We start from the raw sequence: 14,895 nt of genomic DNA, 5'->3' as shown, positions 1-14,895 counted from the left end.
AGATTTTACATGAATCGTGAGAGAATTGTGATCTTTTTATTCTAAGCAAAAAAATTGTGATTCTCATTTTGGCCAGAATCGTACAGCTCTAATACTTACTCTAATTTTCCTTTCTTGATGCCAATCCATGGCAGCATACATATGAAAGAACTCTGCCCCTATGTCCAGACCACAGGACCAGTTTAAGGATTTACTTCACCTTTACCAATAAACTGCCTGTTGCACATAGGGGACATCTGTAGATAAAAACAAACTGTGGAGCTTTGACTAAAGTTGAATATTGCCCTTGCTATAGGTGTAGTAGATCATTTACATACCTCATGAACCCCGGCAAGGAAACTAGGTTAAATTCTCTGTCAAAATAAGATCCAGGGAGGGTCTGTGTGTTGCCATGGACTGGCATCAGGAAAGGAAAATTACAGTAAGTATGGATACAATTTTCCTCGCGCCAACATTGGACATAGGAGCTTGATTTGTTTTTCTTCCGAAATCCACTGTCGTGAAGACTCCTGGATCCATGCTATAGTGCTTAAGGAAGGCAGGTTGCAATGACCAACCTGCTTCTCTGCATACAGTCTCCATAGACACCCTTGCATGTGCTACCTTGTACATAGAAGGGGATCTAGCTGAGTGAGCCTATACCACCTCCGGAAGCTCTTGCCACACTGCCCTGTCCACTCTCTATATAATCTTGACAATCCAAGATGACAAAGTCCTTCCTTTTGAATATGCCTGATGGCAAACAAACAGCCTCTTGGAGGACCTAAACAAGGAAGTGGCCTTAAAATAACCATTTTGTGAACCTTAAAGAGGAGCTTCAGGCTTCTCCCAACAAATACTGTAGCTGCTGACTTTTAATATAAGGACACTTAACTGTCCAGGGATCCAGCGATGTCCTCATCTGAACCGATTGTGCCAGCATCTCTAGTAAGAGAAACAGAAAGTGAAGCCTGTTTCAGATTCTTTCCAGATTTAATTGTGGTACGTATTGAGGCCTTGTTGGCCCTCTACATTGGGACAAATGTTGGCTCCCAAGTGAGTGATAGTCTCAATTTTCTTTTCTTTATCATTTTACTTTGCCTCTTACCCCCTGCAGCCACACTATATAGGTGGTAGGTCGCCGCCCTTTTGGCGGACCCCGTGCCGGAATTGCCAGCTGGGTACACTGGGGTAGGTATGGAGTCTATTGGGGTGTTGATCCCCACTTGTGTTGTGGGAGGCTTGGATATGTAATGCCTTGCTATTTTCTCTCAATGTCACACACCATGTTTTTGTATTTTTACTTATGTTATGTTATATTCTTTTTTTCTGTAGAGCCATTTCCTCATACTGGTCACGTCTCATTCCCCTGAGGAAGCCAATGCCTTGTGGAAACATGTAAAGAAGACCTGACCTGCATTTATATATAGGCCTATACCATCCTGGCCATCAGCTCCATTTTTAATGTTTAATTTTGTTTAGCAATTTATGTGTTTGTATGATATGTACTTGACATTTTGTAATAAAATTTAAATTTTTAACAATTTCTTGACTGAGTTGTGCTGGCACCGCAATAAACCTCCCCTCTCTGTATCTCCCTCATTTTTAACAATTATTTGGATGAGGTGCCTTATCTAATTGGGACTAATGCCACGTACACATGACCAGACTTTTTGACAGCAAAGGTCTGACGTAACGAGTCTGTCGGACAATTCGATCGTGTGTGGGCTCCATCGAACCTTTGCTTGCCAAAAATCCGGCGGACTTTAGAAATAGAACATGTTTTAAATTTTCCCGCCGGACCGAGAAATCCGTTCGTGTGTATGCTAGTCTGACGGACAAAAACCGACACTAGGGCAGCTATTGGCTACTGGCTATGAAGTTCCTTATTCTAGTCCAGTCGTACGTCATCACGTTCAAATCCGTCAGACTTTGGTGTGATTGTGTGTGGCCAAGTCCGTTCATTCGGAAAGTCCGTCAGAACTCTGCCAAAAGTCCATCGGACCTAGTCCCTCGAAAAGTCTGGCATTACCCGCCATTTTCTCCAAATGTTTTAGAAAGTGAAGACTTGTAGCTTCACAGCCCGTTTCCTACTGTGCATGCACAAGTCACGCTGGACCTTGTGAATGGTCCCATAGTCTTCTGGGACCTGTGATGGGTCCCAAAAGACTGCAAGGGAAGGAGAGGGGGCCAAACTTCCGACTCAGGTACCTGCCCCCCCCCCCCCCCCAGTGCAAAATGTGATAGATGAGGGGGAAGGGTACAAACAAGTGAAGCTTCCCTTTTTGGGTGGAGCTACGCTTTAAGTACATCAGGCTAACGCAGGGAATATTCTTTATCTGCCGGGATGGATAGAAGTAACCATTTATCTGCTGGTGAAGTTCTTGAGGACAAAATGGAGAATGTAGCGGATCGCTCTCTCTCTCTTTTTTTTTTTATAGATTTAAACTGGTCCTGTGTGTTGAGATGGGGCGGAGCTCTATCATAGGTATGCTGCCATATTGGCTTTAGGAAAAAATTCTATTCAAGTATGTAGTCCAACTGAAGGCAAAACTTTTTCTTTTTTTCATTTTGGATAGGGTAAGAGAGGATTATAACCTCTGTCAGTTTTTTTTTTTTGCCATCTGTGTTCCATCAGGAGGATTTTTATTTCCTTTCTGTCCCATGAGAGGGGAGAGGAAATCCCTCAAAAGGTGTCTCACCAGGACCAATGTCACAAGTAAAAGATTTCCCCTCTACTAAAGCCCCATACACACCATCAGTTTTTCTGCAGGATTTTTGTCTTCAGATTTACCAAAACCATATAATATGAGGTCAAACCTTAGTTGTTTCAATTTGTTTGCAATCGGGCAGGCCCTTGCACTACATGATTTTGGTAAATCTGAAGGAAAAAAAAAATCAGCAGAAAATCTGATAGCGTGTATGGGGCTTAATACTATTGTGTTGTCAACCCAAAATTTGGGATTTTCTTTTACTTTTGATGATAATGGTAAACAGGACAAATAGGGGCACAGACAGCAATAAAAACCAGACAGATTTGATAATCCTTCTCCACTCTAAACTCCAAACTTAAAGTGATATTTAAAAAAATAAAATGAGACTTTTTAGTAACAAATATGTTATACTTGCATGCTCTGTGCAGTGGTTTTGCACACAGCAGCCCCGATCCACCTCTTCTCGGGTCCCTCTTCGGCACTTCTGGCCCCTCTGTCCTGTTGAGTTTCCCCACAGCAAGCACCTTGCTATGGGGGCACCTGAGCCAAGGCTCCCTGTGTCCATTCAGTCACGGAGCCGTGCACAGACAACAATAGTACCTTATTGGGGTTCTAATCCATCTCCACTCTATCCAAAGCTTAAAAAAGTTTTGCCTTTAGTTATACTTGAACTAGAAGAAAATAGATCTGCTGCTCTCAGCCTCCTACGAATCTTAACCCCTTCACACCCAAGGGTAAAACATATGTAAATGCCTAAGCACAATTTTGCAACTTTAACATGTGTTAGTAAAACTGTACTTATCATCACAACTACTTTGTATATCCAGGTGGATTATACCTTGTATTTTTCAGGACGAATTGGGCTTTCTTTTGGTGGTAAATGGTAATAGATATCTCCTTTTTTTAGTATTTTTTTTTTTAAAATGTAGCAGTATATTTCTTGCTATTATCGTAATTTACCACCAAAGAATAACCCAAAATAAATTCTACTGCTTCTGACGATTGCAGCAATTCCACATTTGTGTATGTTCGTTGTTTTATGTACCTGTAGTACAGCTGTGCATTTTGCTTTATTTTTTTTATAACCTACCTAAAACACACTGACACTGATACTAAATTACATTTTTTTTTTTTTTTTTTATTCTACCCAAAATATGCTGACCGTTACCTTGGATGCCAACCTTGACCCCAACACTAACCCTGGCAAACCTTGATCTTGTTATTTTTTATTTGATTAATTAATTTATTTTTATTTTTTACATTTTCCTCTCCTACAAGAAGAGGAAGATACAACGTATCTTTATCTTCATTCAGAAGAGGAAGTAAACACAGGGTGGGCTCACAGTGACTGATCACTGTGATAGCCAATCAGAGGCTACCACAGCGATTGGGATTTGGTACTTTCGGTTACGGGTCACCCAAGCGTTAGTACGGGGGCCCGGGGCTCTCGGTGAGAGCCTGGTCTCTGTGCGGAGAGTGCTCCCAGCACAATATATGTGCCCCCCACGGAAAAAATGCCCACTTCCGTGAGGACGCATGTGTACGGTCAGAAGGGGTTAAAATTCCTTTTTTGTTGTCGTTTTGATCAGACTTCCTGTTAGAGGGGGGGCTACCTTTGTTCTCAATGGTCCCAGTGTATGTAGAAATGGGGGGTCACTCACTCAGCATTGCCATCTCCCAAGACCTCCTGCTCTCTAGCTCCCTTGTCACCTCCTCCCATGCTCGCCTCCAGGACTTCTCCAGAGCTTCTCCCATCCTATGGAACTCCCTACCCCAATCTGTCCAACTATCTCCTACTCTGTTTGCTTTTAGACGATACTTGAAAACCCTCCTCTTCAGAGAAGCCTATTCTTACTCCACCTAACAACAGTTTTTTCATTTTCTCCATCAGCTCTTCCCCCACAGTTATTGCCTTTTATATCACTTGACCCTCCCTTCTAGATTGTAAGCTCTAACGAGCTTAAAAATGGGGGAAAAAAAATTTATAAAATTTTTTATATTATATATATATATATATATATATATATATATATATATATATAAACTAAGGGAACCCTAGATGCAGCAACAGATATGGCAAAACACAAGTCAAGTATTCTGGTAACCTATTGTATCTCATCATTGACTGTTTGGCTTGAGTTGTGATGATTAAAGTAGTATTTAATCCTCAGCCTTTTTTAATATAAGCATCACTAAAGTATTTGTTAAAATTCTTACCCCAACACTTGCTGTTTACAACAGTCAATGCTTCTGGCTCCTGCTCTCTCAGTGCTGCTTCCCTGAATCTCTGGTCTCTGCGAGAAAGAGATAACAGTGGACAGAGCAGTCTGGAGGTAGACTGTTATACCCTGTACACACAACCGGTTTTCTGACGGAATTCCGCTGAAACTGTCTTGCGTACACACGATCACACCAAAGTCCGATCATCAAGAACACGGTGACGTACAGCACGGACGGGACTATAAAAAGAAAGTTCAATAGCCACTGTGCCACCCTTTGGGCTCCTTCTGCTAATCTGGTGTTAGTAGAAGTTTGGTTAGAGACGATTTGCGCTTTTCAGATCGTTTTACTGCTGTTCAGTTTGTGCTTGTGGGTTTGTATCTGTTTTTCAGTGTGTGTAGTCAGTTCATATCGGTTTTTCAGTGCGTTCTTGTCTGCTCGTTGCTGATTTTCAGCTCGCCCTTCACAGGCCTTGCTGTTCTTCAGTGCGTTCTGTTAAGTTCGTTCTGACCAGCAGACCATTTTGAAACCATGTTGCGGGTACGTACTCGTACAGTTCGTGCTGTGTGGCGGCTTGGTGTTGGGGTTCATACTTTGACCCGAGCCCAGTCCATGAACAGGGCGAGGAGGAGTTCATGGACCAAGAATTGGTTACTCCAGCGTGACCAGTTCTCGCACATGCCTTTGCTTCGTGAGATCCAGGAGAATAATCCTGATGATTTCAGGAATTTTCTCCGGATGACGGACCCCATTTTTCACCGTCTGTTGGCTTTGCTCACCCCTTATATTATGAAGCAGGACACCTGCATGCGGCAAACCATCACTCCGGAGCAGAGGCTAGTCGCCACCTTGCGGTACTTGGCGACTGGGAAAAGTCTACAGGACCTCAAGTTCTCTACAGGCATCTCCCCCCAGGCTCTTGGGATCATTATTACAGAGACCTGTTCTGCCATCATTAAGGTACCGCAGAAGGACTATATTAGGGTACGTTTTATCCTTTAACATCACATTCTATGTATTTAAAAAGTTTGCTAATGTATTGTATTTATTTCACCGTTCCCCAATTACCATGATTGGAATATGCTGTGAATGTCCACTTTATCCTCATGCATGCTGGAAGCTTTTTAAATGCTCCTTTTTTGGCCTACATGCATATTTTCCTTCACTAACCTCCCCATCATGCTATCCTGGACACATATACACCTATAGCCTAGTCCCTTAACAATGTATTTTGTCAGCTCCCTTGTAGCGCTTTACCCAAAACACCCCCTAAAATGTGTACAAATGTTATGTGTGTCCTTAAAATGGAAGTAAACCCTTCCAAACAACTTTGACCTACAGGTAAGCCTAGATTAAGGCTTACCTGTAGGTCCAAGTAATATCTCCTAAACCTATATGGTTTAGGAGATATTTGCCCGAAAATGGGCACCGCTGTCTACGGCGCATGCGCCGTAGACAGCGGCGCGCAGGCGCACTAAATGCGGCAAGTCCAAGAATGGATTTGCCTAATTTGTCGACTCCCGTGCGCATGCGCGGGAGTGACGTCATCGCGGCTCCGCCGAATGGCAGCGTCGGAGCTCCGAGACGCGACTCCCGTGCGCATGCGCGGGAGTGACGTCATCGCGGCTTCTCCGCTGTCATTCGTCGGAGCTGCGAGAGACGCCACAACCAAGATGGATGCGGCGGACTACAGGTGACAGCGGCAACTTCGCTGGCTCCTGTGTCAGGTAAGTGACACATAATGGACTACTATGCGATGCATAGTAGTCCATTATGCTTTACCTTTGCAGGGAAAAAAAGAGGAAGTAAACCCATCAGGGTTTACTTCCTCTTTAAATTCAGGCAGAGTGCTGGAGGCTTTTTTTTTTTTGGGGATTCCAAAGTCACCTCAAACCTCAAACCTCCCCCCCCCTAAATTTTTTACAATGGGCCATCGGGGGGGGGGGGTGGAATATGATATAAGTGGACCTTAGTTTTTTGTCTTGAAATACTCCTTTAAAAAAAATGTTATACTGATGTTGGCCAATAATGTTTTTGTTTAATCTGCTTGCAATGTTATGTGCAAAAGTATTTATATATTTTTTCTGTTTTGACTCCACAGTTGCCTTCAATGCCACAGGAATGGCAGACTTTGGCCTCCCATTTTGCCCTGTAGAGGGGCTATAGATGGGAAGCATGTCCACATCGTGCCAGCACCCCATAATAGTATAGTGTTAATGGCAGCGGTGTTGGCACAATATGAGTTCCTCTATGTGGACGTGGGAAAGAATGGCCGGATGTCGGATGGAGGAGTCTTTGCCCAGACGGAGTTTTACCAACGTCTCCAGACTGGTGGCCTGGCATTGCTAACTGATGCGGACAACTTGGAAGGACTCCCGTTCGTCTTTATTGCTGATGAAGCGTTTGGTCTGGGCGAGCCCAAAGGACTCTCACCCTGGAGAGGAGGGTTTTTAACTACCGGCTGGCCAGAGCGAGAAGAGTTGTTGAGAATACCTTTGAGATAATGGCCAGCCGGTTCTACCTGTTTCTGACAGCAATCCATATGGCGGACTACAAAATCAACCATATTGTCCTATCCTGCTGCATATTGCACAATTTTTTTAACCACTTGAGACCCGCGCTATAGCCGAATGACGGCTACAGCGCGGATCTCCTTTTCCGGGACTACGTCTATTGACGTAGTCCCATGCACGAGCGGCCTGCGCGCCCCCTGAGGGGCGCGCGCGGCGCGCTCTGTGATCGGCGAGTCTACGAGACTCGCCTGATCACCGATCCGTGCAAGGGGTCGATCCCGACCCCTTATCACGTGATCAGCTGTCAGCCAATGACAGCTGATCATGTGATATAACGGAGCCGGTAAACGGCTATTATTCCTCCTCGCGCTGACAGCGCGAGGAGAAAAGAAAAAAGCCGATCACCGGCAGCTGTGATCGGGACATCAGTCCCGATCACGGCCAGCCCTGCCAGTGCCCACCTGCCCCCTGCTTTGCCACATGAATAAAAAATGTGTCCCCCCTGTCAGTGCCACCCAGCAGTGCCCACAGTGCCACCCAGCAGTGCCCACAATCTGCCTCAACAAAGGTGCTGCACCCCAGTGCCACATATCCGTGCCCAGCAGTGCCACCCATCAGTGCCCAGCAGTGCCACCCAGCAGTGCCACCTATCAGTGCCCATCAGTCCCATCTATCAGTGGTACCCATCAGTGCCCCTTAGTGCCACCCATCCGTGCCATCTTATCTGTGCCCGTCTTTGCCCATCAGTGCCGCCTTATCTGTGCCCATCGGTGCCGCCTATCAGTGCCCACCAGTGCAGCCTATCAGTGCCGCCTCATCAGCGCACTTCAATGAAGGAGAAAAATGACCTGTTTGCAAAATTTTATAACAAACTATTAAACATGATTTTTTTTTTTTTGCATCTTTTTTTGTTTGTTTAGCAAAAAATAAAACTCCCAGCTGTGATTAAATACCACCAAAAGAAAGCTCTATTTGTGGGAAAAAAATGATAAAAATGTCATTTGGGTACAGTGTTGTATGCCCGCGCAATTGTCATTCAAAGTGCATCAGCGCTGAAAGCTGAAAATTGGTCTGGGACTGAGGGGGGTTTAAGTGCCCAGTAAGCAAGTGGTTAAAGTGGTTGTATAGTCAAATTGGGGACTTTTACCTACAGGAAAGCCTATAATAAGGCTTACCTGTAGGTAAAAAAAAAATATCTCCTAAACCTGTACAGTTTAGGAGATATTCCCCTCGCAATGCGCTGCTGACTGCAGCGGCGCTTGCGCACAGGAGATTCCCGCCTGGAAGCCCGGCAGACGCCAGACCCAGCCGGAGAGAAATGCGCGCGGGAGTGACAATATCGTGGCTCCGGTCACTCACAGCGCCGGAACCGCGATACCCGGGAAGAAACACAGAGGGAACATGTCAGCTCCCTCGGCGTGGATCGGGACAGATGTCGGGGCCTCGTTCTAAGGTAAGTACTTCATAATGAGCTAGTATGCGGTGCATACTAGCTCATTATGCCTTTTGCTTTGCAGGTGAGCAAAAAAAAATTAAAAATTCAATGGGTATACAACTGCTTTAAGGAAAAATGCCCAAAATTATATTGCCTCTGTTGGCCCTGAGGCCGGACTTCCTATTAATCCCCTGATGGGCCTGGATACTGGCCGTAGTGGCTTGGCCCCAGGGCCGGTGCTAGACTATTTTGCACCCTAGGCGAGACCAGCTACTTGCGCCCCCCCCCCCCCCCCCAAAAAAAATGTATTCAATAACTTTAGCACCAGAACTGGTCCAGGTGGACAGGAGAGGGGGTGCAGCCAGGTGGGGGGAGGGATATAGCCAGGTGGACAGGAAAGGGGGGGTGCAGCCAGGTGGAGGGATGGAGTGAGGTGGACAGGAGAGGGGAGGTGCAACCAGGTGGGAGGAAGGATGAAGCCAGGTGGACAGTAGATAGGGTGCAGCCAGGAGGAAAGGAGAGGGGTGCAGCCAGGTGGACAGGAGAGGGGAGGTGCAGACAGGTGGAGGGAGGATATAACCAGATGGACAGGAGAGGGGGGTGCAGCTAGGTGGAGGGATGGAGCCAGGTGGACAGGAGGGGGTAGCCAGGTGGAGGGATCGAGCGAGGTGGAGGGATGGAGCCAGGTGGACAGGAGATGGGGTGCAGCCAGGTGGAGGGAGGATATAGCAAAGTGGACAGGAGATGGGGGTAGCCAGGTGGAGGGATGGAGCCAGGCGATGGGATGGAGCCAGGTGGAGGAATGGAGCCAGGTGGAGGAATGGAGCCAGGAGGAGGGATGGGGCCAGGCAGAGGGATGGGGCCAGGAGGAGGGATGGAACCAGGCGGAGGGATGGAACCAGGCGGAGGGATGGAGCCAGGTGGGGAGGGATGGAGCCAGGTGGGGAGGGATGGAGCCAGGCGGAGGGATGGGGCCAGGGGATGGGATGGAGCCAGGTGGGGAGGGATGGAGCCAGGTGGAGGGAGGGAGCCAGGCAGAGGGATGGAGCCAGGTGATGGGATGGAGCCAAGCGATGGGATAGAGCCAGGTGGAGGGATAGAGCCAGGGGATGGGATGGAGCCAGTGGATGGGATGGAGCCAGGTGGAGGGAGGGAGCCAGGTGAAGGGATGGAGCCAGGCGGAGGGATAGAGCCAGGCGGAGGGATAGAGCCAGGCGGAGGGATAGAGCCAGGTGGGGAGAGATGGAGCCAGGTGGGGAGGGATGGAGCCAGGTGGGGAGGGATGGAGCCAGGTGGGGAGGGATGGAGCCAGGTGGGGAGGGATGGAGCCAGGTGGAGGGAGGGAGCCATGCGGAGGGATGGAGCCAGGGGATTGGATGGAGCCAGGCAGAGGGAGGGAGCCAGGCAGAGGGATGGGGCGAGGTGGAGGGATGGTACCAGGGGATGGGATGGAGCCAGGTGGAGGGATGGTGCCAGGGGATGGGATGGGATCACACACCAAAGATAAGCTCTGACTGGAAGCCTTCATCCCCAGTGCTTCCCCCCCACCACCTGACAAGTTCTTACCTTGGTGCACTTCTTTCTCGCTTCCTCCACATGTCAGGCAGCGGGCGGCAGTCCGTGACACGTCCGGGAGACCTCCTTCAGCTCCACCCCCGTTCAGCTAATCCACCCCCCCCCCGCTCCAGCGGCGGCCGCGGAGAGGCTGGGTGAGCTGCAGGAAAAGCTTTGCTTTTTGGTCCTCGCTCCTCCAAGACAAGTGGCCTGCCAGCCTCGGCCCTGCGTTTGTCCTATAGCTAGTCCGGGCCTGGGTGGATCCATGCTGCCCGCCCTGCTCCTCCAATGGCTGCACATCACCCAGGGAGGGAGGCGGGGCGGCCAGAGAGCTGACACCCATGGCTGCTGGACATCCGCATGGTCATCCCTGGCTTAGTCCGAAGGGTGAGATCTGCCTGCTCCCCCGCCCAGCAACTCTGCAGCCAGCCATATGGAGCCACCTCCTGCTACAGTCTGCACCACTCGCCAAGGGGGAACTGATCCTCTGGAGGGGACCAAGGCTGTGGCTGCGCCCCTAGGCGGCAGTGCGCCCTAGGCGACTGCCTAGTTCGCCTAGTGGGAGCGCCGGCCCTGCTTGGCCCCCAAAAACGCCTGTGAAGTTCGGCAGAAATATATGTCAATTATTTTATGGGTGGGGGAGGGGCATTGCTATGCCAGACAATGTCTAAATATTTTTTTTAATAAAAATAATAAAAATAATAATTATCTGTTAAAATCTTGATTTTTCTTTATTGCTTGTGTTTGTTTTTGACCGTCTCCTGGGTTCTCCCAGTGCACTTGTAGTGCCAAGTGGATTTTCCTTTAGTAAATAAGCCCCATTGTCACTGTAAACACAAAATTACTTAAAAAAACTGGTATTGATCATTGAAATAAGAAGCCACACATTGTTGACGAGCAAAGTTTTTACTCTGTGCACATTCATACATGTGCATTTTCAAAATTTTGGTTATAAAAATTTGTTTTTGTATTTTTTTGTTCAAAATAGGCATGTTTAATAACATAACATACAAAACTCTGGAACTTACAAAGTTCAAAGTAGAAAACCAGAAGGCAATATCAGACATTATAGTATGTCCTAAATGTCTGGATATTGCATTCATCAGGTGGGCTGATGTCACGCCTGTAAAAGCCAAATTTTAAAGATGCACACAATTTGGGAGTCAAAATGGGTATTTCCCTCCTGATTCCATGCCTAATGTCAACACTTGGTATCTGCCATCATGGGGGATCAATGGACCTGTTTTGGAGGTGCAACCCCTTCCTCTCACCTACTTTATTTGGGAGGAAGGGGTTGCGTACATTGAAATCCCCTGATGGCAGATAGCACGTTGACACACTGTGTGCATCTTAAAAATTTGGCTTTTACTAATTACAAAAAAAGCTGGTTTAGAACAATAATGAAAATGTTTGCATTTTCAAGAACTTTTAAATTCTCCCCAATACATCAATCATGTTCTTCATTTGTTGTTCAAGAAAATGTAGTTTGCTTCTTATGTTGTTGATTTCAGAATTCCAGGTCATGATGTCCTGGATTAGGAGTTGTGCACTTGCACTTGTGAATTTTGGAGCTTGCTCTTCCACAACCAGCAAATCACAAAAATCACCTAAATTTTTTGGGAACAACATGTATTATAAATATGCAGCCATACATATATTACCTGAAGCTGGGGTGTCAGACACTCACCTGTTGTGGTGACAAGTTCGCCCACTTCCTCCACTTCTCCTTCCTCCAGATCCTCGGGTGTGGTGTTTTTTTGGGGAGTTCCCCTTCTTTGTCAGGTGGGGGGTTCCTGGTGTCCTCTTTTGAGAGGTGTCCTCCAAGTCTTTGGTCCACTATGAGAATGAAACAAAAAAGGTATACTTTAGCACACAGATATTTAGGCATGACCAACTGTATTTAACCTGTATCTGCCCAAAACATTGTATTAAATGAGCGAACAATGTTTCCTACGACTGATTACTGTGCCCACTAACCTGAAACTTGCCATTTTAAAATGTCCCACAGTAAATAAAATCACTTGGCGCAGCATGCAAGTAATAATAAAGAATCTGAACACACGACAACTACTTACTTTTTCTAAGCACTCTCTTGATCCTCATATACTGATCCTGCTCCCTCAGTTTCAGGTCTAATCAGAGTTTCCTTATTTGCTCCTTTGTTCGTCGTACCCCAAAATTTGTGTGCAGACTCTTCACAACTTTCGTCATCATTTTGGCCTCTCTCATATTCGGGTTGGTGTATGGTCCATTCTTGCCATTATAGTCGTTCCTCCTCAAGATGTCCATCATCTCACCAAAGGACATATTTGTAGCCTTAAATCATCGCCTCCGGGATCAGGACGTTTCTGCCTCCGGGCTTTCCTCCTCCTTGTTATTACTCTAATAACAGACACCTGCTCTGTCTCTGCCATGTCGCTCCTACTGCGTGCCGAAGAGAAGGGGCAGGGAATACACTAGAAAGAACATCAGGAGCGGGCGATGCATGCGCAGTGTATATAAAGTAACATGCGTATGTCGTGCGTATGATCATTGTGCTGAGGAAGGAGGACGAACATTCTAACGAAGGTAAAATCTTAAAATCTTAACTGGTACATACATCAGTGGCCTATACTGCTTCAAGATTGAGGCCTATATTGGGATAAAATTATGAGAGTTTAGGCTGATGTTAGCGGTTTTGTCTTGTGTATTATCTTGCAGAAAATATGAATCACTTTAAAGGAATTTATGGCCAGTTTCATTGACAAGTACAGGGAGATGAGGAATTTATGAAGGGGAAACACAGCTTTTATTATAATAAACAAGCTAGGAGGTCAACGCTGGAGAAACCTCTGGAATTTGTGAAGACTCGGGTCCCCGATGCAACCATTGTGTTCTTTGAAAAGAAAATTGGGAACTTGAGGAACATATATAAGAAGGAGCATAATAAGATCGAGAAATCACTCCAATCAGGAGCATCAGCAGCGCAAGTGTATGTCCCCAGGCTGTGGTATTTCAACAAACTGCGTTTTCTGGAGGACCAGACTGAAGCCAGGGAATCTCCTCCCCTTCCTTGCAGCCTTCCCTCCACCCTTCCCTCAGCCCCAGCAGAGGCTGACAAGGAACAACCTGGGCCTTCCATCCTGGAAGAAGTGGATATGCCCAGCTGGAGCCAGGTATATTATTTTTATATATATTTATTGTCCTAATATTAATGATGTTAACTAGATGTTATAATTGATAACAAACTAATGATTAAAAAAATAAAATAAGTGATGTATACATATCAATAGACAGTAGTGGCCAAAAATGTTTGTGACAAGAATGAAAAATGCTGGGGTCAGAATAATATAGTCTTTTCTATTTATTAACATTAAATTTGCAAGTCATGAGCTGAAAAATTGTGCGTGATTGATGAAGCAAAAACTAAAACTATGTCCCTTTTTTATACACAGGATGAGCTCAGCCAGGAGGAGGGTCTGGAAAGAGTCAGCCAGGAGGAGGCTGTACCCAGTGGCAGCCAGGAGGAGGCCGTGCCCAGTGGCAGCCAGGAGGAGGTCATGCCCAGTGGCAGCCAGGCGGTGGATGGGGCCAGTAGGAGCCTCACCCAGTCCCAGATGTCTCCTCTTTGCCTTACAACCAAAAGGCCCAGGAAGGGGACGATGAGGGAGGAGGCAGCACTCGGCCTCATTAGGGAAGCAAGCGATGTCCTCAGGAGCCCCCCCAACGCTGAAGAGGCCTATGGCTGCTATCTAGCCACAAGATTGCTGAAATTGGAGGAGGGCCAACGCCTCCTCTGTGAGGGAATTATTTTTGATGCCCTTCAGAAGATATATGAGCAAGCCTATCCTTCTCCTCCTCCTCCTCCTCCTCCTCCTGCCACAAGTCCACCACAGAGCCACAGCCTCCAAGAAAGGCTGCAGGGAAGGCTGCAGCGAAGAGAAGAAAGTGATGGCCTGAGTTCAGTCTGGTCTGACAGAAGACGCAGGCTGGTGTAGTACCACAGCCTGGGGACAGATATGTAATTTGCTGTTGGTCCTAATCTCTGGGAGTCCTGGACCAGATTGGGTTCCAAATTATATGGACTCCTAAAGCTACCAAATTTTCTTTTCCACAGGCTTGATGTGTGCCCTGGGGGCCAAAAGGCTTCGCAAATTCCAAAAGTTTCTCCAGCGTAGCCTCCCTCTTTATTTTGTTACCCAGAATAAATGGAGATTTTATTTTCTGAAAACACTTTCCTATGTGTTTTTCTTCAAATAGGACAGTTTGTTTGTGAGTAGGCAGGTACATTTCTAAAAGACAATGTAAAATTAACAAGGGAAACCAACCTCCTTGAGGTTAATAAAAACAATGACTTCTTGTAGATATTCACTCCACTGAGCTCCCAGTCTCTCACTAGACTTCCTGATCCACTGCCACTGGATCTCCTGAGCTCTTTCAACCTTCTCAGTCAGCATCACTCCCACTTTCCTGCTGGCTCCATAGCTTGGCACTCACAGAT

This window comes from Lithobates pipiens, unplaced genomic scaffold (genome assembly GCF_037356315.1).
Source record: "Lithobates pipiens isolate NorthernLeopardFrog02 unplaced genomic scaffold, aLitPip1_a1.2 Scaffold_3, whole genome shotgun sequence".
NCBI classification, from domain to species: domain Eukaryota; kingdom Metazoa; phylum Chordata; class Amphibia; order Anura; family Ranidae; genus Lithobates; species Lithobates pipiens.
This window is presented reverse-complemented; position numbering follows the sequence as displayed.